Source organism: Ranitomeya imitator, chromosome 6 (assembly GCF_032444005.1).
Source record: "Ranitomeya imitator isolate aRanImi1 chromosome 6, aRanImi1.pri, whole genome shotgun sequence".
NCBI classification, from domain to species: Eukaryota; Metazoa; Chordata; class Amphibia; order Anura; family Dendrobatidae; genus Ranitomeya; species Ranitomeya imitator.
In genome coordinates this window covers 346425527-346448463 of record NC_091287.1, presented here as the reverse complement: position 1 = coordinate 346448463, position 22937 = coordinate 346425527, and positions in this window count along the sequence as shown.

Genomic DNA, 22937 nt, shown 5'->3' with positions numbered 1-22937 from the left:
ACTGCACAAAAGTTCACACCCCTGTGATAATTGCTGGGGGGACACAGGGTCTATGCCTTTTGCCCCCTTCCCGGTGAGAGCTTGAGCTAATTTAAAAAAAACTATTGGCCTGAGGGAATGCCAAGGTTGGGGGCAGAGTTTGGAGCAAGTATTTTTGAGTCAAACTGTTTCTGATAGGGAATTCAATCAGATATCAAAATTATATCAATTAGATATTATTTTCCCATATCTCACAGCTACTGTGTTCAAAAGTGTCAGCATCAAGAGTCCAAAAGTGCTATTAAAAGGAAGTCCAAGCAGAAGAGATTAATGTTTCCTCCTGTACACACATGAAGTTGAAGTACTGGATTATATACTACAAGCAAGTCATCCTATGTCAATAGGATTTAAAGCACAAATTAATCACATGTACATAAGGGCTCTAATCCATTCATTTCTTGGAGAGATTAGTTTTGATATTTTAGAGAAAACCATAGTTGTATTTTTAGGCTGATGAGTTGCAAGCGCAGTGGGCGGGCACTGCACTTACAGCTCTCATGCCCTCTCTCTATTCCTAACCCACTGTCTTCCTCCTGTGTCTGACAGACAGCTCACTTAAACATAAGTGATGGGTCAGTGAGAGATAGGTGTCAGGCAGTGGGCAGAGAAGTGGGAGAGAGGCAGGAGCGCTGTAACTGCAGTGCCCACCCCACTGCACTTGCATTTCATGCACATACAATTTAAACTATAGTTTGCACAATGGCCATTGGTCTATCTAAAATAGCAATGCAGATTTGTAAAAGATTACTAAGGATTTACTCAGCATCACGGCACCTTTATTTACAGTAAATGCCTGTAGTTTGAGTTATAAACTCATGATGACAGGTTCTGTTTAAGTGACAAGAGATGATACACCTTTTTAATGAGAACCTCTATGGAGATTGTGAAAGTTCTTCATCATACTCAAAATTAGGCCCTTAATGGTTAATGGTAACCTGTCACAAAATGCTATTAGCCCCCCGATATGGGGTTTATTTGCAGGTTAATAGTGTTCTAAAGCCATGTGGCTATTGCACTGAAGACTCAGCTGCAGGGAGAAAATTAGCTATATTCCTTCTGGCAGCCTCTGGCTTTCAGTCATGGAGGTATGGCCGCCATGGCTTCAGTCACTGCTTAGTATAGAGTGCAGCAGTCACATGGCTTTAGAATGCTATTAACCTTAAGATTAACCCCATGTCTGCAGATTAATAGTACTTTTTACATGACAGATTCCCTTTAAAGGCTGTTCATACTTACGTGCAACCAATAACCTGCACCTAATTTAACGAAAGATGTAAATATTTTACTAATCACCCAAATTTTTATTTTTAGCATATAAATGAAATGAAAAGAATAGAAATACAGGTGTAAAAGGTCATTTTATGACATATATCATAAAGCCTTTACACATTATTAAGGCACTTTTTGGCACCTCCCTCTATGTAACATGGCAAAATGTAAACATGCCAGTGTAGTTTCTGCATGTTGCCAAGTTGTAGAAGTTGGGCGTCATGTTCCCAGATCAGGCTTTTTTTTGTTTTAGTGTGTGTAATTGATACTGATTTATGTTACTGACAGACTTTATAGAAAGAACAGAGAGGTTAGGCTTTCATTGAAACTTTAGTTCCATCATTCTTCACAACTATATCTTTATACAATCTCTGTGATGAGTTGAATCGGCTCAGTGAGTCACTCATCTCTGCCACAATGAATAAGTGCACAGTTTTCTTGTTTACAAATCTACTTTTTATAGCGAACTCAACTCCCTGCACAAATGTCCTTATTCACATCAGCTCTCTTTGTGTGGGTATAAAAGTTTTATTATTTTTAACTTGATGAATTTGATCAAATAGAATCTTTGATAAAGCATATTTATTAGTTTATATTTTTCCTTGTGGACAATACAATTCAAAGAAGAATTTTACTTTTGCCTTGTAATCCTGAAAGTAACCTACAATAAAAGGTATTTTTTGTAAAATTAAACATTGCCATTAAAGGCTTCATATTACATAGTAACATAGTAACATAGTTAGTAAGGCCGAAAAAAGACATTTGTCCATCCAGTTCAGCCTATATTCCATCATAATAAATCCCCAGATCTACGTCCTTCTACAGAACCTAATAATTGTATGATACAATATTGTTCTGCTCCAGGAAGACATCCAGGCCTCTCTTCAACCCCTCGACTGAGTTCGCCATCACCACCTCCTCAGGCAAGCAATTCCAGATTCTCACTGCCCTAACAGTAAAGAATCCTCTTCTATGTTGGTGGAAAAACCTTCTCTCCTCCAGACGCAAAGAATGCCCCCTTGTGCCCGTCACCTTCCTTGGTATAAACAGATCCTCAGCGAGATATTTGTATTGTCCCCTTATATACTTATACATGGTTATTAGATCGCCCCTCAGTCGTCTTTTTTCTAGACTAAATAATCCTAATTTCGCTAATCTATCTGGGTATTGTAGTTCTCCCATCCCCTTTATTAATTTTGTTGCCCTCCTTTGTACTCTCTCTAGTTCCATTATATCCTTCCTGAGCACCGGTGCCCAAAATATTAGGGAACGTTTAGTTCAATTACTATGTCTTCTTAGTACAGAAATATATATTGTATAAGTTTAAAAGTTTGGGTCCTGTTCTATGTAAGTACCGTACATTACTTTAGGTTTATCAATAAGAGTTATACGTTGCTATGCGTTTGAGATTTCTCAGAGCGCATAGAGAAAGAAGTTGACAAGTATTATCCAAAGTAAAATCTTATATAGAAACTTGATAAAGTGTTTGCTGGGATTTTGTGGCCTCTGCAAGCTATTACTGTGCAGTCTGGATGTCCCAGGATTAGTTACGAGGGATCCCGAACTGTAAAGTTTGTAAAGTTCGGGGTTTGTACAAGACACCTAGTGACATGACAGCGAGTAACCTATGGAGCGTGGTTCTCAGAATGACGCTCCATAGCTTGCAGGAGAGAATCGACTGACGTTGTGGGAACAATGGATTATGTGCTGGGATCATTTTTTAATAATAAATGGGTCAACCTGAGAATGTGTGGGAGAGTCTTTATTCAAATAAACTTTTTTTGTCTGTTTGTGTCTTTTTATTTTTAAATAAGGGGTTAGTAATGGCGATGTCTGATTTTAAGTAATTTCCCTGTCCACATCTGTTTGTCCTGCTCTTACCCCCATTTTGCTTCCTTTAGCAGCCCCCGCCCTTAGTACGACCATTTTACAGCCATTCTACAGCACCAAAATTCTGGTCCCCATTGACTTATATAGGGTTTGAGGTCAAGTTCGGGTCAAGTTCTGGAACTCGAACTGAACTTCGGCCAAAAATTTGGCCGAGCACGATGAACCTGAACTTTCACAGGTCCGCTCTTTCCTATACAGCGCTATTGAAATCTGTGATTAGCTGCAGGGTTCAGGTGACTAGAACAGCATGTCTTTGGATGTTTCTCTAGTTCAGTCATCTGTTTGCTACAGCTAATTCTAGACTTCAGAAATCTTACAACATTCTGACTGCGTAGTCTATCTTCTATTGTCATTTTCTCACAGTCAATGCCTATAAAAATAAGGTTTGACAGCCCTATTAAATTAATTTGATAATAAATTTATGTAAAAAAATGAGAATCTTTAATAGGAAGGTCATATGACTGCAATACAGAGTCTGGACAGGTTGTATGGGTAATAAGTACTGCCAGCCAAATGAGCAACAGCATTTTTCCAAGCTCCTGTAACTTTTATTAATATATTATTGCATGACCATTGGCCACCGAAAAAGAAAACTTATGTGGATTTGTCAAAAGACTTTTTTTTTACAAATTTTACAAATTGTATACATTATTAAGAAGACCTGATGACTTGAGTTTAGTACACTTATACACCATGTTCCAAATTATTATGCAAATTGGATTTAAGTGTCATAAAAATTTAATTGTTTTGTTTTTCAAATAAACTCATGGATGGTATTGTGTCTCAGGGCTCAATGGATCCCTGAAATCAATCTTCAAAACATGTGATAATTAGTTTTCCAGGTGATTCTAATTAAAGGAAAACTACTTATAAATGATGTTCCACATTATTAAGCAGGCCACAGTTTTCAAGTAACATGGGAAAGAAAAAGGATCTCTCTGCTGCCGAAAAGCATCAAATAGTGCAATGCCTTGGTCAAGGGATGAAAACATTAGATATTTCCCAAAAACGTAAGCGTGATTGTACTGTTAAGAGATTTTTGGCTGAATCTGAGCACGGACGTGTTCATGCTGATAAAGGCATAATGAGGAAGTTTCTGTCAGGCAAGTTCATCGGATTAAGAGAGCAGCTGTTAAAAAGCCATTACAAACCGCCAGCAAACAGTGATTTGAAGCTGCTGGTGCCTCTGGAGTCCCTCGAATCTCAAGGTGTAGGATCCTTCAAAGGCTTGCTTTGGTTCATAAACCTACTATTCAGCCACCCCTAAACAGTGTTCATAAGCAGAAACGGTTGCAGTGGGCTGTTGTGAATTCTGTTGTTGAACTCCCTTCTGTGGTCGTGAATGGTACTTCGGCGAGTTCTGTCCATGGACTCCCTCTGGTGGCTGTGAGTGAAGCTGCTGCTTCTGAGGTTCCTTACACAGGTGACGTGGTTTATCCTTTGGTTGGCTGCTCTATTTAACTCCACTCTGATCGTTACTCCATGCCAGCTGTCAATGTTCCTGTGCTGGTTCAGTTCGCTCTTGGATCTTTCTGGAGACCTGTCTCTTCCTGCAAGAAGCTAAGTCCCCGTTTATTATTTTCTGTTCATGGTTTTCTAGTCCAGCTTGCTTTCATGATTTTGTCTTGCTAGCTGGAAGCTCTGGGATGCAGGGTGGCGCCTCCGCACCGTGAGTTGGTACGGGGGTCTTTTTGCACACTCTGCGTGGTCTTTTGTAGTTTTTGTGCTGACCGCAAAGATACCTTTCCTATCCTCTGTCTATTTAGTTAGTCTGGCCTCCCTTTGCTAAAACCTGTTTCATTTCTGTGTTTGTGACTTTCATCTTACTCACAGTTAATATTTGTGGGGGGCTGCCTTTTCCTTTGGGGAAATTTCTCTGAGGCAAGGTAGGCTTTATTTTCTATCTCTAGGGCTAGCTAATTCTTAGGCTGTGCCGAGGCGTCTAGGCCTGTTAGGTACGCTCCACTGCTATTTCTAGTGTGTGTGATAGGATTAGGGATTGCGGTCAGCAAAGTTCCCACTTCCCAGAGCTTGTCGTGTGAGTTTAACCATCAGGTCATTCCTGGTGCTCCTAACCACCAGGTCATAACAGTACAGCTGGCCCAAAGTATTAATGCATCTCAATAGAGGGATAAGAGAAGCTCTGAGACCATTTTTTTTCTTTGCACTGTGTTTTGTCTTTCTTTTCCCCTAGACCTTTGGGTGGTCAGGACACAGGTGTGGAGATGGACATTCAAGGTCTGTCCTCTTGTGTGGATCATCTCACTGCAAGGGTACAAAACATTCAAGATTTTGTGGTTCAGAATCCTATGTTAGAGCCTAGAATTCCTATTCCTGATTTATTTTCTGGGAATAGATCTAAGTTTCTGAATTTCAAAAATAATTGTAAACTGTTTCTAGCTTTGAAACCCCACTCCTCTGGTGACCCCGTTCAACAGGTAAAAATCATTATTTCGTTGTTGCGTGGTGACCCTCAAGACTGGGCATTTTCCCTTGCGCCAGGAGATCCTGCATTGCGTGATGTTGATGCGTTTTTTCTGGCGCTTGGATTGCTTTATGATGAACCAAATTCAGTGGATCAGGCAGATAAAATCTTGCTGGCTTTGTGTCAGGGTCAGGATGAAGCGGAGGTGTACTGTCAGAAGTTTAGAAAGTGGTCTGTGCTTAGTCAGTGGAATGAGTGTGCCCTGGCGGCAATTTTCAGAAAGGGTCTTTCTGAAGCCCTTAAGGATGTCATGGTGGGATTTCCCACGCCTGCTGGTCTGAATGAGTCTATGTCCTTGGCCATTCAGATCGATCGGCGCTTGCGTGAGCGCAAAGCTGTGCACCATCTGGCGGTATTCTCTGAGCATAGGCCTGAGCCTATGCAGTGTGATAGGACTTTGACCAGAGCTGAACGGCAAGAACACAGACGTCAGAATGGGCTGTGTTTTTACTGTGGTGAATCCACTCATGCTATCTCCGATTGTCCTAAGCGCACTAAGCGGTTCGCTAGGTCTGCCACCATTGGTACTGTACAGTCTAAATTTCTTTTGTCCGTTACTCTGATTTGCTCTCTGTCGTCCTATTCTGTTATGGCATTTGTGGATTCAGGCGCTGCCCTGAACTTGATGGACTTGGAGTTTGCCAGGCGCTGTGGTTTTCTCTTGGAGCCCTTGCAGTATCCTATTCCATTGAGGGGAATTGATGCTACGCCTTTGGCCAAGAATAAGTCTCAGTACTGGACTCATTTGACCATGTGCATGGCTCCTGCACATCAGGAAGATATTCGCTTTTTGGTGTTGCATAATCTGCATGATGTGGTCGTTTTGGGGTTACCATGGCTACTAGGGTTGAGCGAAACGGGTCGAACATTTTCAAAAGTCGCCGACTTTTGGCTAAGTCGGGGTTTCATGAAACCCGATCCGACCCCTGTGCGGGGTCGGCCATGCGGTACGCGACTTTCGCGCCAAAGTCGCGTTTCAATGACGCGAAAAGCGCCATTTCTCAGCCAATGAAGGTAAACGCAGAGTGTGGGCAGCGTGATGACATAGGTCCTGGTCCCCACCATCTTAGAGAAGGGCATTGCAGTGATTGGCTTGCTGTCTGCGACGTCACAGGGGCTATAAAGAGACGTTCCCGCCGACCGCCATCTTACTGCTGCTGATCTGAGCTTAGGGAGAGGTTGCTGCCGCTTTGTCAGAAGCAGGGATAGCGTTAGGCAGGGTCCATTAACCACAAAACCGCTTGTGCTGCAGCGATTTGCACTGTCCAACACCACCCTCGGTGTGCAGGGACAGTGGAAGTTTTTTTTTTTTTTTTTTTTTTTCCCCTCAGCGCTGTAGCTCATTGGGCTGCCCTAGAAGGCTCCCTGATAGCTGCATTGCTGTGTGTACGCCGCTGTGCAAACCAACTGCTTTTTTCAAAGCACAAATCCTCTTGTTCCTTCCTTTCTGCACAGCTATCTTTTTTGTTTGTCCACACTTTTTATTTCATTTGTGCATCAGTCCACTCCTTATTGCTGCCTGCCATACCTGGCTGAGATTACTGCAGGCAGGGAGATAGTAGCTGCCTGCCATACCTGGCTGAGATTACTGCAGGCAGGGAGATAGTAATTGTAGGACATTCCCTGTTTTTTTTTTTTTTTTTTTTTTGGTGGGAGATTAAGATTGGCAATTTGGCATTTCTGCTAGAGTGCCATCCCTGTGTGTGCCATCTCTCTCACATAGTGGGCCATAGAAAGCCTTTTCATTTTTCTGTATTTTTTTTTGTGGGGTGTATAAATTCTCCCTGATAAAAATACAGTGGGAGATTAATATTGGCCTTTGGGCTTGTGTGCCAGTCCTGAGTGTGCCATCTCTCTCACAAATAGTGGGCCATAGAAAGCCTATTTTATTTTTTTTGGGGTTTTATAAATTCTCCCTGAAAAAAAGGGAGATTAATATTGGCCTCTGGGCTTGTGTGCCAGTCCTGAGCGTGCCATCTGTGCCAGCCCTGAGCGTGCCATCTCTCTCACAAATAGTGGGCCATAGAAAGCCTATTTTATTTTTTTTTTTGGTTTTATAAATTCTCCCTGAAAAAAAGGGAGATTAATATTGGCCTCTGGGCTTGTGTGCCAGTCCTGAGCGTGCCATCTGTGCCAGCCCTGAGCGTGCCATCTCTCTCACAAATAGTGGGCCATAGAAAGCCTATTTAATTTTTTTTTTGTTTTATAAATTTTCCCTGAAAAAAGGGAGATTAATATTGGCCTCTGGGCTTGTGTGCCAGTTGTGAGCGTGCCATCTGTGCCAGTCCTGAGCGTGCCATCTCTCTCACAAATAGTGGGCCATAGAAAGCCTATTTAAATTTTTTTTTGGTTTTATAAATTCTCCCAGAAAAAAAGGGAGATTAATATTGGCCTCTGGGCTTCTGTGCCAGTCCTGAGCGTGCCATCTGTGCCAGTCCTGAGCGTCCCATCTCTCTCACAAATAGTGGGCCATAGAAAGCCTATTTTATTTTTTTTGGGGGTTTTATAAATTCTCCCTGAAAAAAAGGGAGATTAATATTGGCCTCTGGGCTTGTGTGCCAGTCCTGAGCGTGCCATCTGTGCCAGCCCTGAGCGTGCCATCTCTCTCACAAATAGTGGGCCATAGAAAGCCTATTTATTTTTTTTTTTTGTTTTATAAATTTTCCCTGAAAAAAGGGAGATTAATATTGGCCTCTGGGCTTGTGTGCCAGTTGTGAGCGTGCCATCTGTGCCAGTCCTGAGCGTGCCATCTCTCTCACAAATAGTGGGCCATAGAAAGCCTATTTAAATTTTTTTTTGGTTTTATAAATTCTACCAGAAAAAAAGGGAGATTAATATTGGCCTCTGGGCTTCTGTGCCAGTCCTGAGCGTGCCATCTGTGCCAGTCCTGAGCGTCCCATCTCTCTCACAAATAGTGGGCCATAGAAAGCCTATTTTTTTTTTTTTGGGGTTTTAGAAATTCTCCCTGGAAAAAAAAAGGGAGATTAATATTGCCCTTTGGGCTTGTGTGCCAGTACTAAGCGTTCCATCTCTCTCTCTCTCTCTCTCAGTCAGTGGGCCATAGAACGCCTATTTTTGGTTTTATTTGTTTTCTAAATTCTCCCTGAAAAAATCATTTTATTTTATTTGGTTTCTAAATTCTTCCTGATAAAATCACATTTTTTTTATTATTTTTTTTTCTAAAGTCTCCCTGAAAAAAAAAAAAAAAACAGTGGGAGATTAATATTGGCCTTTCTGCTTGTGTGCCAGTCTTGACTCCTGGGTGCGTCATCTCTCAGTCAGTGGGCCATAGAACGCCTATTTTTGGTTTTATTTGTTTTATAAATTCTCCCAGAAAAAATCATTTTATTTTATTTGGTTTCTAAATTCTTCCTGATAAAATCACATTTTTTTTATTATTTTTTTTTCTAAAGTCTCCCTGAAAAAAAAAAAAAAAAACAGTGGGAGATTAATATTGGCCTTTCTGCTTGTGTGCCAGTCTTGACTCCTGGGTGCGTCATCTCTCAGTCAGTGGGCCATAGAACGCCTATTTTTGGTTTTATTTGTTTTATAAATTCTCCCAGAAAAAATCATTTTATTTTATTTGGTTTCTAAATTCTTCCTGATAAAATCACATTTTTTTTATTATTTTTTTTTCTAAAGTCTCCCTGAAAAAAAAAAAAAAAAACAGTGGGAGATTAATATTGGCCTTTCTGCTTGTGTGCCAGTCTTGACTCCTGGGTGCGTCATCTCTCAGTCAGTGGGCCATAGAACGCCTATTTTTGGTTTTATTTGTTTTCTAAATTCTCCCTGAAAAAATCATTTTATTTTATTTGGTTTCTAAATTCTTCCTGATAAAATCACATTTTTTTTATTATTTTTTTTTCTAAAGTCTCCCTGAAAAAAAAAAAAAAAAACAGTGGGAGATTAATATTGGCCTTTCTGCTTGTGTGCCAGTCTTGACTCCTGGGTGCGTCATCTCTCAGTCAGTGGGCCATAGAACGCCTATTTTTGGTTTTATTTGTTTTATAAATTCTCCCAGAAAAAATCATTTTATTTTATTTGGTTTCTAAATTCTTCCTGATAAAATCATATTTTTTTTATTATTTTTTTTTCTAAAGTCTCCCTGAAAAAAAAAAAAAAAAACAACCAAAAAAAACAGTGGGAGATTAATATTGGCCTTTCTGCTTGTGTGCCAGTCTTGACTCCTGGGTGTGCCATCTCTCTCTCTCTCTCTCTCTCTCTCTCTCTCCAATTGTGGTCCATAGAAAGCCTATATTTTTTTTCCTTGATTTGGGTTCTAAAATCTACCAGAGAAAATAACTACATCAATCATTGGTAGAAAAATATTGGCCTCTGGGTTTGTGTGCCACTCCTGACTCCTGTGTGCGTCATCTCTCAGTCAGTGGGCCATAGAACGCCTATTTTTGTTTTTATTTGTTTTATAAATTCTCCCTGAAAAAATCATTTTATTTTATTTGGTTTCTAAATTCTTCCTGATAAAATCATATTTTTTTTATTATTTTTTTTTCTAAAGTCTCCCTGAAAAAAAAAAAAAAAAAAAAAAAAAAAAAAAAACAGTGGGAGATTAATATTGGCCTTTCTGCTTGTGTGCCAGTCTTGACTCCTGGGTGTGCCATCTCTCTCTCTCTCTCTCTCTCTCTCTCCAATTGTGGTCCATAGAAAGCCTACATTTTTTTTCCTTGATTTGGGTTCCAAAATCTACCAGAGAAAATAACTCCATCAATCATTGGTAGAAAAATATTGGCCTCTGGGCTTGTGTGCCACTCCTGATTCCTGTGTGCGTCATCTCTCACTCAGTGGCCCATAGAAAGCATATAGTTTGTTACATTTGTTTTCTAAATTCTCCCTGCAAAAATCTTTTTTTTTTTTTTTGGGGGGTTTCTAAAGTGTTCCTGAAAAAAATAAAAATAAAAAAAAAATAATAGTGTGACATTAATATTAACATTTGTGCTTCAGTGACAGTCCTGCGTGTGGGGCATCTCTCTAATTTGCAGCCACCAAAAAAAGAGTGTGTAACATTGGGCCTGATTTTCGCTGTGGTCTCACCAACCTGTAAAGGGGTAGCTAAATCATACTGAAGTTATAGCTCACCGTGTAAGTTGTGTGACTGCAACAAATAACGTTAGTTTGGTTACGTTTTTAAAACAATGAGGAAGTCTAGTGGAAGAGGTCGTGGCCGGGGGCGTTCATTGTCAGCTGGTAATGAGGGTAGTGGTAGTGGTGGAGCATCAGGTGGTCGTGGGGGAAAAAATATTGCACCTAAGTCTGGAGCTGTGGAGCCAGGTTCGTCGTCCGGCTACACAAGGCCTCGAACGCTCCCTTTTCTGGGATTAGGAAAACCGCTTTTAAAGCCGGAGCAGCAAGAGCAAGTTTTGGCTTATCTTGCTGACTCAGCCTCTAGCTCTTTTGCCTCATCTCGTGAAACTGGTAAAAGTAAAAGCAGCGCGTCGTTAGTGGATGTTCACGGTCAGGGACAAGTCACTTCCTTGTCCTCTTCAGCAAAAACAACAACAGAGAAGAATGCAGCAGGCGACACAACGGGTTACTCCATGGAGCTCTTTACACATACCGTCCCTGGCTTAGAAAGTGAAGCAGTTAACAGTCCATGCCCATTACAAATTGAATCTGACATGGAGTGCACTGACGCACAGCCACAGCCAGACTACTATGCTGGTCCTTTGACTCAGACCACAACATTGCCCTCGCAGGGTGCTGATCAAGAATCAGACCCTGATGAGACTATGTTGCCCCATCACGAACGCTATACCACCGAACGACACGGTGACACAGACGAAGTTGCGCAGGAGGTACAAGAAGAGTTATTAGATGACCCAGTTCTTGACCCCGATTGGCAGCCATTGGGGGAACAGGGTGCAGGCGGCAGCAGTTCTGAAGCAGAGGAGGAGGAGGGGCCGCAGCAGGCATCAACATCGCCACAGGTTCCATCTGCCGGGCCCGTATCTTGCCCAAAACGCGTGGCAAAGCCAAAACCTGGTGGAGGACAGCGTGGCCATCCGGTTAAAGCTCAGTCTGCAATGCCTGAAAAGGTATCCGATGCTAGAAAGAGTGCAGTCTGGCATTTTTTTAAACAACATCCAATTGATCAGCGCAAAGTCATCTGTCAAAAATGTTCTACTTCCTTAAGCAGAGGTCAGAATCTGAAAAGTCTCAATACTAGTTGCATGCATAGACATTTAACCACCATGCATTTGAAAGCTTGGACTAACTACCAAACGTCCCTTAAGGTTGTTGCACCCTCGGCCAATGAAGCTAGTCATCAACGCAACATCCCTTCCGGCAGTGTAGGACCACCATTTAGCGCACCACCTGCAGTATCTGTGCAGGTATCTTTGCCAGGCCAAAGCAGTCAGGGTCAGGGAATCACCAGTTTCGTAGTAGGAAACACTGCATCTAGGGCACCGGCGGCAACAATACCATCTCCCACCGTCTCTCAGTCTGCCATGTCCACCGGCACCCCCGCTAGTTCCACGATCTCCAGCTCTCTAGTCCAGCTCACCCTACATGAGACTATGGTTAGAAAAAGGAAATACTTAGCCTCGCATCCGCGTACACAGGGTTTGAACGCCCACATAGCTAGACTAATCTCGTTAGAGATGATGCCCTACCGGTTAGTTGAAAGCGAAGCTTTCAAAGACCTGATGGACTACGCTGTACCACGCTACGAGCTACCCAGTCGACACTTTTTTTCCAGAAAAGCCATCCCAGCCCTCCACCAGCATGTTAAAGAGCGCATCGTCCATGCACTCAGGCAATCTGTGAGCACAAAGGTGCACCTGACAACAGATGCATGGACCAGTAGGCATGGCCAGGGACGTTACGTGTCCATCACGGCACACTGGGTAAATGTGGTGGATTCAGGGTCCACAGGGGACAGCAAGTTTGGGACAGTTCTGCCTAGCCCACGGTCTAGTAAACAGTTGTCTGTAGCCGTTCGCACCCCCTCCTCCTCCTCCTCCTCGTCCTCCTGCAGAAGCAAGAGCTCGTCCACAGACCGCAGTCGCACAAACACTCCATCCGCACCTGCCACTGTTGCACACCAGGTCTCCCATTATGGGGCAGCTACTGGCATACGTCAGCAGGCTGTATTGGCTATGAAGTGTTTGGGCGACAATAGACACACCGCGGAAGTTCTGTCCGAGTTCTTGCAGCAAGAAACGCAGTCGTGGCTGGGCACTGTAGATCTTGAGGCAGGCAAGGTAGTGAGTGATAACGGAAGGAATTTCATGGCTGCCATCTCCCTTTCCCAACTGAAACACATTCCTTGCCTGGCTCACACCTTAAACCTGGTGGTGCAGTGCTTCCTGAAAAGTTATCCGGGGTTATCCGACCTGCTCCTCAAAGTGCGTGGACTTTGCGCACATATCCGCCGTTCGCCTGTACACTCCAGCCGTATGCAGACCTATCAGCGTTCTTTGAACCTTCCCCAGCATCGCCTAATCATAGACGTTGCAACAAGGTGGAACTCAACACTGCACATGCTTCAGAGACTGTGCGAACAGAGGCGGGCTGTTATGTTTTTGTGGGAGGATACACATACACGGGCAGGCAGTAGGATGGCAGACATGGAGTTGTCAGGTGTGCAGTGGTCGAAGATTCAAGACATGTGTCAAGTCCTTCAGTGTTTTGAGGAATGCACACGGCTGGTTAGTGCAGACAACGCCATAATAAGCATGAGCATCCCCCTAATGCGTCTGCTGATGCAAAGTTTGACGCACATAAAGGATCAGGCGTCTGCACCAGAGGAAGAGGAAAGCCTTGATGACAGTCAGCGATTGTCTGGTCAGGGCAGTGTACATGACGAGGTACCGGGCGAAGAGGAGGTGGAGGATGAGGAGGATGATGGGGATGAGTATATTTTTAATGAGGAAGCTTTCCCGGGGGCACGGGAAATTGGTGGCGTGGCAAGGCCGGGTTCTGGTTTTTTGAGGGACACAAGTGACGTAGATTTGCCTGCAACTGCCCCTCAACCAAGCACAACCGCAGATTTGACAACGGGAACTTTGGCCCACATGGCGGATTATGCCTTGCGTATCCTCAAAAGGGACACACGCATTACAAAAATGATGAACGATGACGATTACTGGTTGGCCTGCCTCCTTGATCCTCGCTATAAAGGCAAATTGCAAAATATTATGCCACATGAGAACTTGGAACTAATATTAGCAACAAAACAATCAACTCTTGTTGACCGTTTGCTTCTGGCATTCCCTGCACACAGCGCCCGTGATCGTTCTCACACGAGCTCCAGGGGCCAGCAGACCAGAGGTGTTAGAGGGGCAGAAATCAGAAGTGGCGTTGGCCAGAGGGGTTTTCTGACCAGGTTGTGGAGTGATTTTTCTATGACCGCAGACAGGACAGGTACTGCAGCATCAATTCAAAGTGACAGGAGACAACATTTGTCCAGTATGGTTACAAACTATTTTTCATCCCTTATCGACGTTCTCCCTCAACCGTCATTCCCATTTGATTACTGGGCATCCAAATTAGACACCTGGCCAGAATTGGCAGAATATGCATTGCAGGAGCTTGCTTGCCCGGCAGCTAGTGTCCTATCAGAAAGAGTATTCAGTGCTGCAGGTTCAATACTAACAGAAAAAAGGACTCGTCTGGCTACCCAAAATGTAGATGATCTAACCTTCATTAAAATGAACCACAACTGGATTTCAAAATCTTTTGCCCCACCCTGCCCGGCTGACACCTAGCTTTCCTATGAAAAGGTCTTGCCTGTGGACTATTCTGAATGACTTTTCCAATCTCGTAATTTTCTTCACCTGATTGTCCAGCATACGACATGTTTCCACCTCACGAAATGGCCAAACTCCCCACACGGGGCCGTGCTATCGCCACTTTGCGCTTGGACCCTTGAGAGTGCTGTTTGTCTGAAGAGGTGGGTGTGGCCGCTTTTGGTCGACGTCACTGCCACTGGGTCCCTCATAGTACAATAAAGTGTCTCTGGCGGTGGTGGTGCGCACCCAACGTCAGACACACCGTTGTAATATGAGGGGCCCTGTGCCTGTAACGCCGGCCACAAGACAGTTCCCCCCCCCAGCTCAAACAGTGCTCTACCACTAGCAAAATTATCTCTCACAGCTTCACCAATGTGTAGTCTAGGCGCTGACATCCTTCAATGCCTGGCACTGACAATACCATTGTTTTGACATTTTTGTTATGTTAGGCCTTCGAAGCCTGTCTGCGGTCCCTTCTTTCTACAACTACTACACTGACCAGGCCACTGCTGGCCGTGTTACCCTGGAACCAATTTAAAAGTGCCTACAGTCAGCCCAATTTTGTTATGTTAGGCCTTCGAAGACTGTCTGCCGTCACTCCTTCCACTAGACTTCCACTGACCATACACTGCTGCCCATGTACCCCTGGAACCAATTTAAAGTGCCTACAGCCAGCCCAATTTTGTTATGTTAGGCCTTGGAAGCCTGTCTGCGGTCACTCCTTCCACTAGACTTCCACTGACCAGACCACTGCTGCCCGTGTACCCCTGGAACCAATTTAAAAGTGCCTACAGCCAGCCCAAGTTTGTTATGTTAGGCCTTGGAAGCCTGTCTGCGGTCACTCCTTCCACTAGGCCTCCACTGACCACACCACTGCTGTCCGTGTACCCCTGGAACCAATTTAAAATTGCCTACAGCCATGTGTTATTATTTTAGGCCTTCGATGCCTGTCTGCGGTCACTCCTTCCACTAGGCCTCCACTGACCACACCACTGCTGTCCGTGTACCCCTGGAACCAATTTAAAATTGCCTACAGCCAGCCCAATTTTTTTATTTTAGGCCTTCGATGCCTGTCTGCGGTCCATTCTTTCAACTACTACTACACTGACCAGGTCACTGCTGCCCGTGTACCCCTGGAACCAATTTAAAATTGCCTACAGCCATGTGTTATTATTTTAGGCCTTCGATGCCTGTCTGCGGTCACTCCTTCCACTAGGCCTCCACTGACCACACCACTGCTGTCCGTGTACCCCTGGAACCAATTTAAAATTGCCTACAGCCAGCCCCATTTTTTTATTTTAGGCCTTCGATGCCTGTCTGCGGTCCATTCTTTCAACTACTACTACACTGACCAGGTCACTGCTGCCCGTGTACCCCTGGAACCAATTTAAAATTGCCTACAGCCATGTGTTATTATTTTAGGCCTTCGATGCCTGTCTGCGGTCACTCCTTCCACTAGGCCTCCACTGACCACACCACTGCTGCCCGTGTACCCCTGGAACCAATTTAAAATTGCCTACAGCCAGCCCAATTTTTTTATTTTAGGCCTTCGATGCCTGTCTGCGGTCCATTCTTTCAACTACTACTACACTGACCAGGTCACTGCTGCCCGTGTACCCCTGGAACCAATTTAAAATTGCCTACAGCCAGCCCAATTTTTTTATTTTAGGCCTTCGATGCCTGTCTGCGGTCCATTCTTTCAACTACTACTACACTGACCAGGTCACTGCTGCCCGTGTACCCCTGGAACCAATTTAAAATTGCCTACAGCCAGCCCAATTTTTTTATTTTAGGCCTTCGATGCCTGTCTGCGGTCCATTCTTTCAACTACTACTACACTGACCAGGTCACTGCTGCCCGTCTACCCCTGGAACCAATTTAAAATTGCCTACAGCCATGTGTTATTATTTTAGGCCTTCGATGCCTGTCTGCGGTCACTCCTTCCACTAGGCCTCCACTGACCACACCACTGCTGCCCGTGTACCCCTGGAACCAATTTAAAATTGCCTACAGCCAGCCCAATTTTTTTATTTTAGGCCTTCGATGCCTGTCTGCGGTCCATTCTTTCAACTACTACTACACTGACCAGGTCACTGCTGCCCGTGTACCCCTGGAACCAATTTAAAATTGCCTACAGCCATGTGTTATTATTTTAGGCCTTCGATGCCTGTCTGCGGTCACTCCTTCCACTAGGCCTCCACTGACCACACCACTGCTGTCCGTGTACCCCTGGAACCAATTTAAAATTGCCTACAGCCATGTGTTTTTATTTTAGGCCTTCGATGCCTGTCTGCGGTCCATTCTTTCAACTACTACTACACTGACCAGGGCACTGCTGGCCGTGTTACCCTGGAACCAATTTAAAAGTGCCTACAGTCAGCCCAATTTTGTTATGTTAGGCCTTCGAAGCCTGTCTGCGGTCCATTCTTTCAACTACTACTACACTGACCAGGTCACTGCTGCCCGTGTACCCCTGGAACCAATTTAAAAGTGCCTACAGCCAGCCCAAGTTTGTTATGTTAGGCCTTGGAAGCCTGTCTGCGGTCACTCCTTCCACTAGACTTCCACTGACCAGACCACTGCTGCCCGTGTACCCCTGGAACCAATTTAAAAGTGCCTACAGCCAGCCCAAGTTTGTTATGTTAGGCCTTGGAAGCCTGTCTGCGGTCACTCCTTCCACTAGACTTCCACTGACCAGACCACTGCTGCCCGTGTACCCCTGGAACCAATTTAAAAGTGCCTACAGCCAGCCCAAGTTTGTTATGTTAGGCCTTCGAAGCCTGTCTGCGGTCCATTCTTTCAACTACTACTACACTGACCAGGTCACTGCTGCCCGTGTACCCCTGGAACCAATTTAAAAGTGCCTACAGCCAGCCCAAGTTTGTTATGTTAGGCCTTGGAAGCCTGTCTGCGGTCACTCCTTCCACTAGACTTCCACTGACCAGACCACTGCTGCCCGTGTACCCCTGGAACCAATTTAAAAGTGCCTACAGCCAGCCCAAGTTTGTTATGTTAGGCCTTGGAAGCCTGTCTGCGGTCACTCCTTCCACTAGACTTCCACTGACCAGACCACTGCTGCCCGTGTACCCCTGGAACCAATTTAAAAGTGCCTACAGCCAGCCCAAGTTTGTTATGTTAGGCCTTCGAAGCCTGTCTGCGGTCCATTCTTTCAACTACTACTACACTGACCAGGTCACTGCTGCCCGTGTACCCCTGGAACCAATTTAAAAGTGCCTACAGCCAGCCCAAGTTTGTTATGTTAGGCCTTGGAAGCCTGTCTGCGGTCACTCCTTCCACTAGACTTCCACTGACCAGACCACTGCTGCCCGTGTACCCCTGGAACCAATTTAAAAGTGCCTACAGCCAGCCCAAGTTTGTTATGTTAGGCCTTGGAAGCCTGTCTGCGGTCACTCCTTCCACTAGACTTCCACTGACCAGACCACTGCTGCCCGTGTACCCCTGGAACCAATTTAAAAGTGCCTACAGCCAGCCCAAGTTTGTTATGTTAGGCCTTCGAAGCCTGTCTGCGGTCCATTCTTTCAACTACTACTACACTGACCAGGTCACTGCTGCCCGTGTACCCCTGGAACCAATTTAAAAGTGCCTACAGCCAGCCCAAGTTTGTTATGTTAGGCCTTGGAAGCCTGTCTGCGGTCACTCCTTCCACTAGACTTCCACTGACCAGACCACTGCTGCCCGTGTACCCCTGGAACCAATTTAAAAGTGCCTACAGCCAGCCCAAGTTTGTTATGTTAGGCCTTGGAAGCCTGTCTGCGGTCACTCCTTCCACTAGGCCTCCACTGACCACACCACTGCTGTCCGTGTACCCCTGGAACCAATTTAAAATTGCCTACAGCCATGTGTTATTATTTTAGGCCTTCGATGCCTGTCTGCGGTCACTCCTTCCACTAGGCCTCCACTGACCACACCACTGCTGTCCGTGTACCCCTGGAACCAATTTAAAATTGCCTACAGCCAGCCCAATTTTTTTATTTTAGGCCTTCGATGCCTGTCTGCGGTCCATTCTTTCAACTACTACTACACTGACCAGGTCACTGCTGCCCGTGTACCCCTGGAACCAATTTAAAATTGCCTACAGCCATGTGTTATTATTTTAGGCCTTCGATGCCTGTCTGCGGTCACTCCTTCCACTAGGCCTCCACTGACCACACCACTGCTGTCCGTGTACCCCTGGAACCAATTTAAAATTGCCTACAGCCATGTGTTATTATTTTAGGCCTTCGATGCCTGTCTGCGGTCACTCCTTCCACTAGGCCTCCACTGACCACACCACTGCTGCCCGTGTACCCCTGGAACCAATTTAAAATTGCCTACAGCCAGCCCAATTTTTTTATTTTAGGCCTTCGATGCCTGTCTGCGGTCCATTCTTTCAACTACTACTACACTGACCAGGTCACTGCTGCCCGTGTACCCCTGGAACCAATTTAAAATTGCCTACAGCCATGTGTTATTATTTTAGGCCTTCGATGCCTGTCTGCGGTCACTCCTTCCACTAGGCCTCCACTGACCACACCACTGCTGTCCGTGTACCCCTGGAACCAATTTAAAATTGCCTACAGCCATGTGTTTTTATTTTAGGCCTTCGATGCCTGTCTGCGGTCCATTCTTTCAACTACTACTACACTGACCAGGGCACTGCTGGCCGTGTACCCCTGGAACCAACATCAGAAAATATAAAAATAAGTATTTTGCTTATAAAAAAGAAAATACTGGTGAGATATCAAATGCAGACATTTTAACATTAAAAACAAACACACAACTAAAATCTGGTACAGTACTAAAAATGGCCACCAGCTACAATTACTTTCTCCTGCAAGTAGTTAACTGAAAGTTTTTTTAAATTGAAAACACACATATGGCATCCACCGAGTGTTGTCCTGTCGCGTCTTCTTTATATTATTGCCGAGAAGATGCAAAATAATGAAAATAATAAAATCATTAATTACCAAAATAATAGAGAAAGTCAACACCACATTGCAAATAAACATTCATTCCAAATAAAGAAGCAGGGCGCGTCCGAGGGTGAGTATATACCTAATAAGAATCTAATCACCCTCGGACGCGCAATGCTTATTTCCAACAGCCTTCCTTCCTAAGAATCAGCCCTTCCGTCGTGTAGAGAGACGTTGTGTTACACTCCAAGGTGTTCCCCAGGTTGCCTTTCCTGAGCTTCGATCTTCCGGCTCTCGTTTAGTAGTTCTTGGAAACTACACTGCATTAGGCCTTCAAATTGGGTATGGGGTGTAGAGAGAGGGTGTGTTACACTCCAAGGTGTTCCCCAGGTTGCCTTTCCTGAGCTTCGATATTCCGGCTCTCGTTTAGTAGTTGTTGGAAACTACACTGCATTAGGCCTTCAAATTGGGTATGGGGTGTAGAGAGAGGGTGTGTTACACTCCAAGGTGTTCCCCAGGTTGCCTTTCCTGAGCTTCGAAATTCCGGCTCTCGTTTAGTAGTTGTTGGAAACTACACTGCATTAGGCCTACAAATTTGGTATGGGGGAAACATTGGCGCATCTGCGGTCCCTCCTTCCTCTAGGCCTCCACTGACCTGTCTACTGCTGCCCGTGTTCCCCTGGAACCAATTTTAAATTGCCTACAGGCAGCCCAATTTATTATGTTAGGGCTTCGAAGCCTGTCTGCGGTCCCTCCTTCCACTAGGCCTCCACTGACCTGTCTACTGCTGCCCGTGTACCCCTTGAACCAACATCATAAAATAAAAAAAAAAGGATTTTGCTTATAAAAAAGAAAATACTGGTGAGATATCAAATGCAGACATTTTGACATTAAAAACAAACAAACAGCTAAAATCTGGTACAGTACTAAAAATGGCCACCAGCTACAATTACTTTCTCCTGCAAGTAGTTAACTGAAAGGTTTTTTAAATTGAAAACACACATATGGCATCCACCGAGTGTTGTCCTGTCGCGTCTTCTTTATATTATTGCCGATAAGATGCAAAATAATGAAAATAATAAAATCATTAATTACCAAAATAATAGAGAAAGTCAACACCACATTGCAAATAAACATTCATTCCAAATAAAGAAGCAGGGCGCGTCCGAGGGTGAGTATATACCTAATAAGAATCTAATCACCCTCGGACGCGCAATGCTTATTTCCAACAGCCTTCCTTCCTAAGAATCATCCCTTCCGTGGTGTAGAGAGACGTTGTGTTACACTCCAAGGTGTTCCCCAGGTTGCCTTTCCTGAGCTTCGATCTACCGGCTCTCGTTTAGTAGTTGTTGGAAACTACGCTGCATTAGGCCTTCAAATTGGGTATGGGGTGTAGAGAGATGGTGTGTTCCACTCCAAGGTGTTCCCCAGGTTGCCTTTCCTGAGCTTCGATCTTCCGGCTCTCGTTTAGTAGTTCTTGGAAACTACACTGCATTAGGCCTTCAAATTGGGTATGGGGTGTAGAGAGAGGGTGTGTTACACTCCAAGGTGTTCCCCAGGTTGCCTTTCCTGAGCTTCGATATTCCGGCTCTCGTTTAGTAGTTGTCGGAAACTACGCTGCATTAGGCCTACAAATTGGGTATGGGGTGTAGAGAGAGGGTGTGTTACACTCCAAGGTGTTCCCCAGGTTGCCTTTCCTGAGCTTCGATATTCCGGCTCTCGTTTAGTAGTTGTCGGAAACTACGCTGCATTAGGCCTACAAATTGGGTATGGGGTGTAGAGAGAGGGTTTGTTACACTCCAAGGTGTTCCCCAGGTTGCCTTTCCTGAGCTTCGATCTTCCGGCTCTCGTTTAGTAGTTGTTGGAAACTACGCTGCATTAGGCCTTCAAATTGGGTATGGGGTGTAGCGAGAGGGTGTGTTACACTCCAAGGTGTTCCCCAGGTTGCCTTTCCTGAGCTTCGATCTTCCGGCTCTCGTTTAGTAGTTCTTGGAAACTACACTGCATTAGACCTTCAAATTGGGTATGGGGTGTAGAGAGAGGGTGTGTTACACTCTAAGGTGTTCCCCAGGTTTCCTTGCCATTGCTTCGGTCTTCCGACTCTCGTTTAGTAGTTGTAGAAAAGTACACTGCATTAGGCCATACAAAATGGGTATGGGGTGGAGAGAGATGGTGTGTTACACTCCAAGGTGTTCCCCAGGTTGCCTTTCCTGAGCTTCTATCTTCAGGCTCTCATTAAATTGTGGTTAAATGGAACAACTGCATTTGGCGTACTAGTTGGTTTGGGGCCTACTATCGGTGTCTGCCACTCCTTGCTGTTCTCCTCCACTGAACAAAGCTGTGCCGCCTGTTTACTACGGTTGCCAATTTTGAACTGCATTTCGACTACTTACTGATTTGGCCCTACTCTCTGTGTCAGCCTCTCATTCCAGTTGTCCTCCACTGCAATGCCCCCTGGTTATTCCTGTGTTACCAATTTTGAACTGCATTTAGCCCACTTTCTTCTTTGGGCCTATATCTGTGTTTCCACTTCATCGTGCCCATTGCCCAGCCAGTGATAGATGAGTCTGCTGGTACATTGACCCATAACGCAACATTCCCCGTGCACGCTACACAACAACATTGTGACCCTGCTGAAAGTCAGGTTGCTCTTCCCGCATACCATACCACCTTACACGGGGACAAAGAGGAAGGTGCAGATGAAAGTGCAGGTTCCTTCATCAGGTGGGGGGAGGAATACTAGTTGGCGACGTCACTGGCACAGGGCCTCTCATAGTACGCAAAAGTGTTGCTGCCGGTGGGAGGCGCCCCCGCCGTGCAAACACACCGCTGTACTTTGAGGGGCCCTCTGCCAGTGCCAATGCCAACGAGTGGGCCCCCCCTGCTTGCTCAGGTTCACAGCACTTGCAAAGTTGAAATACTTACCTCTCCCTGCTCCACTGCCGTGACGTGGTCCAGATTTCCTGGGCCCACTAATTACTTGAACCAGCCCTACCCCCCACAACTTTAGCCAAATGACCCCCAATTTCAAATGCCTTCCAATTATTATAAGGTAAATTACGCTTGACAAGCTTCATTAAGAAGAATGGATGGTTTTGACATTAAAATGGGCACTCTAGGTGTTTTCCTGGCCCCCACTCACTGCCGACTATGCTGCCCCATTGACTTGCATTGGGTTTCGTGTTTCGGTCGATCCCGACTTTACGTCATAATCGGCCGATTTCACTCGACCCGACTTTGGACATAGTCGGGTTTCGCAAAACCCGGCTCGACTCTAAAAAGGTCAAGGTCGCTCAACTCTAATGGCTACAGGTCCACAACCCAGTATTGGATTGGAAATCAATGTCTGTGTCCAGCTGGGGTTGTCAAGGGGTACATGGTGATGTTCCATTGCTGTCAATTTCGTCTTCCACTCCTTCTGAAGTCCCTGAGTTTTTGTCGGATTACCGGGATGTATTTGATGAGCCCAAATCCGGTGCCCTACCTCCTCATAGGAATTGTGATTGTGCTATTGATTTGATTCCTGGTAGTAAGTTTCCTAAGGGTCGACTGTTCAATTTATCGGTGCCAGAACACGCCGCTGTGCGGATT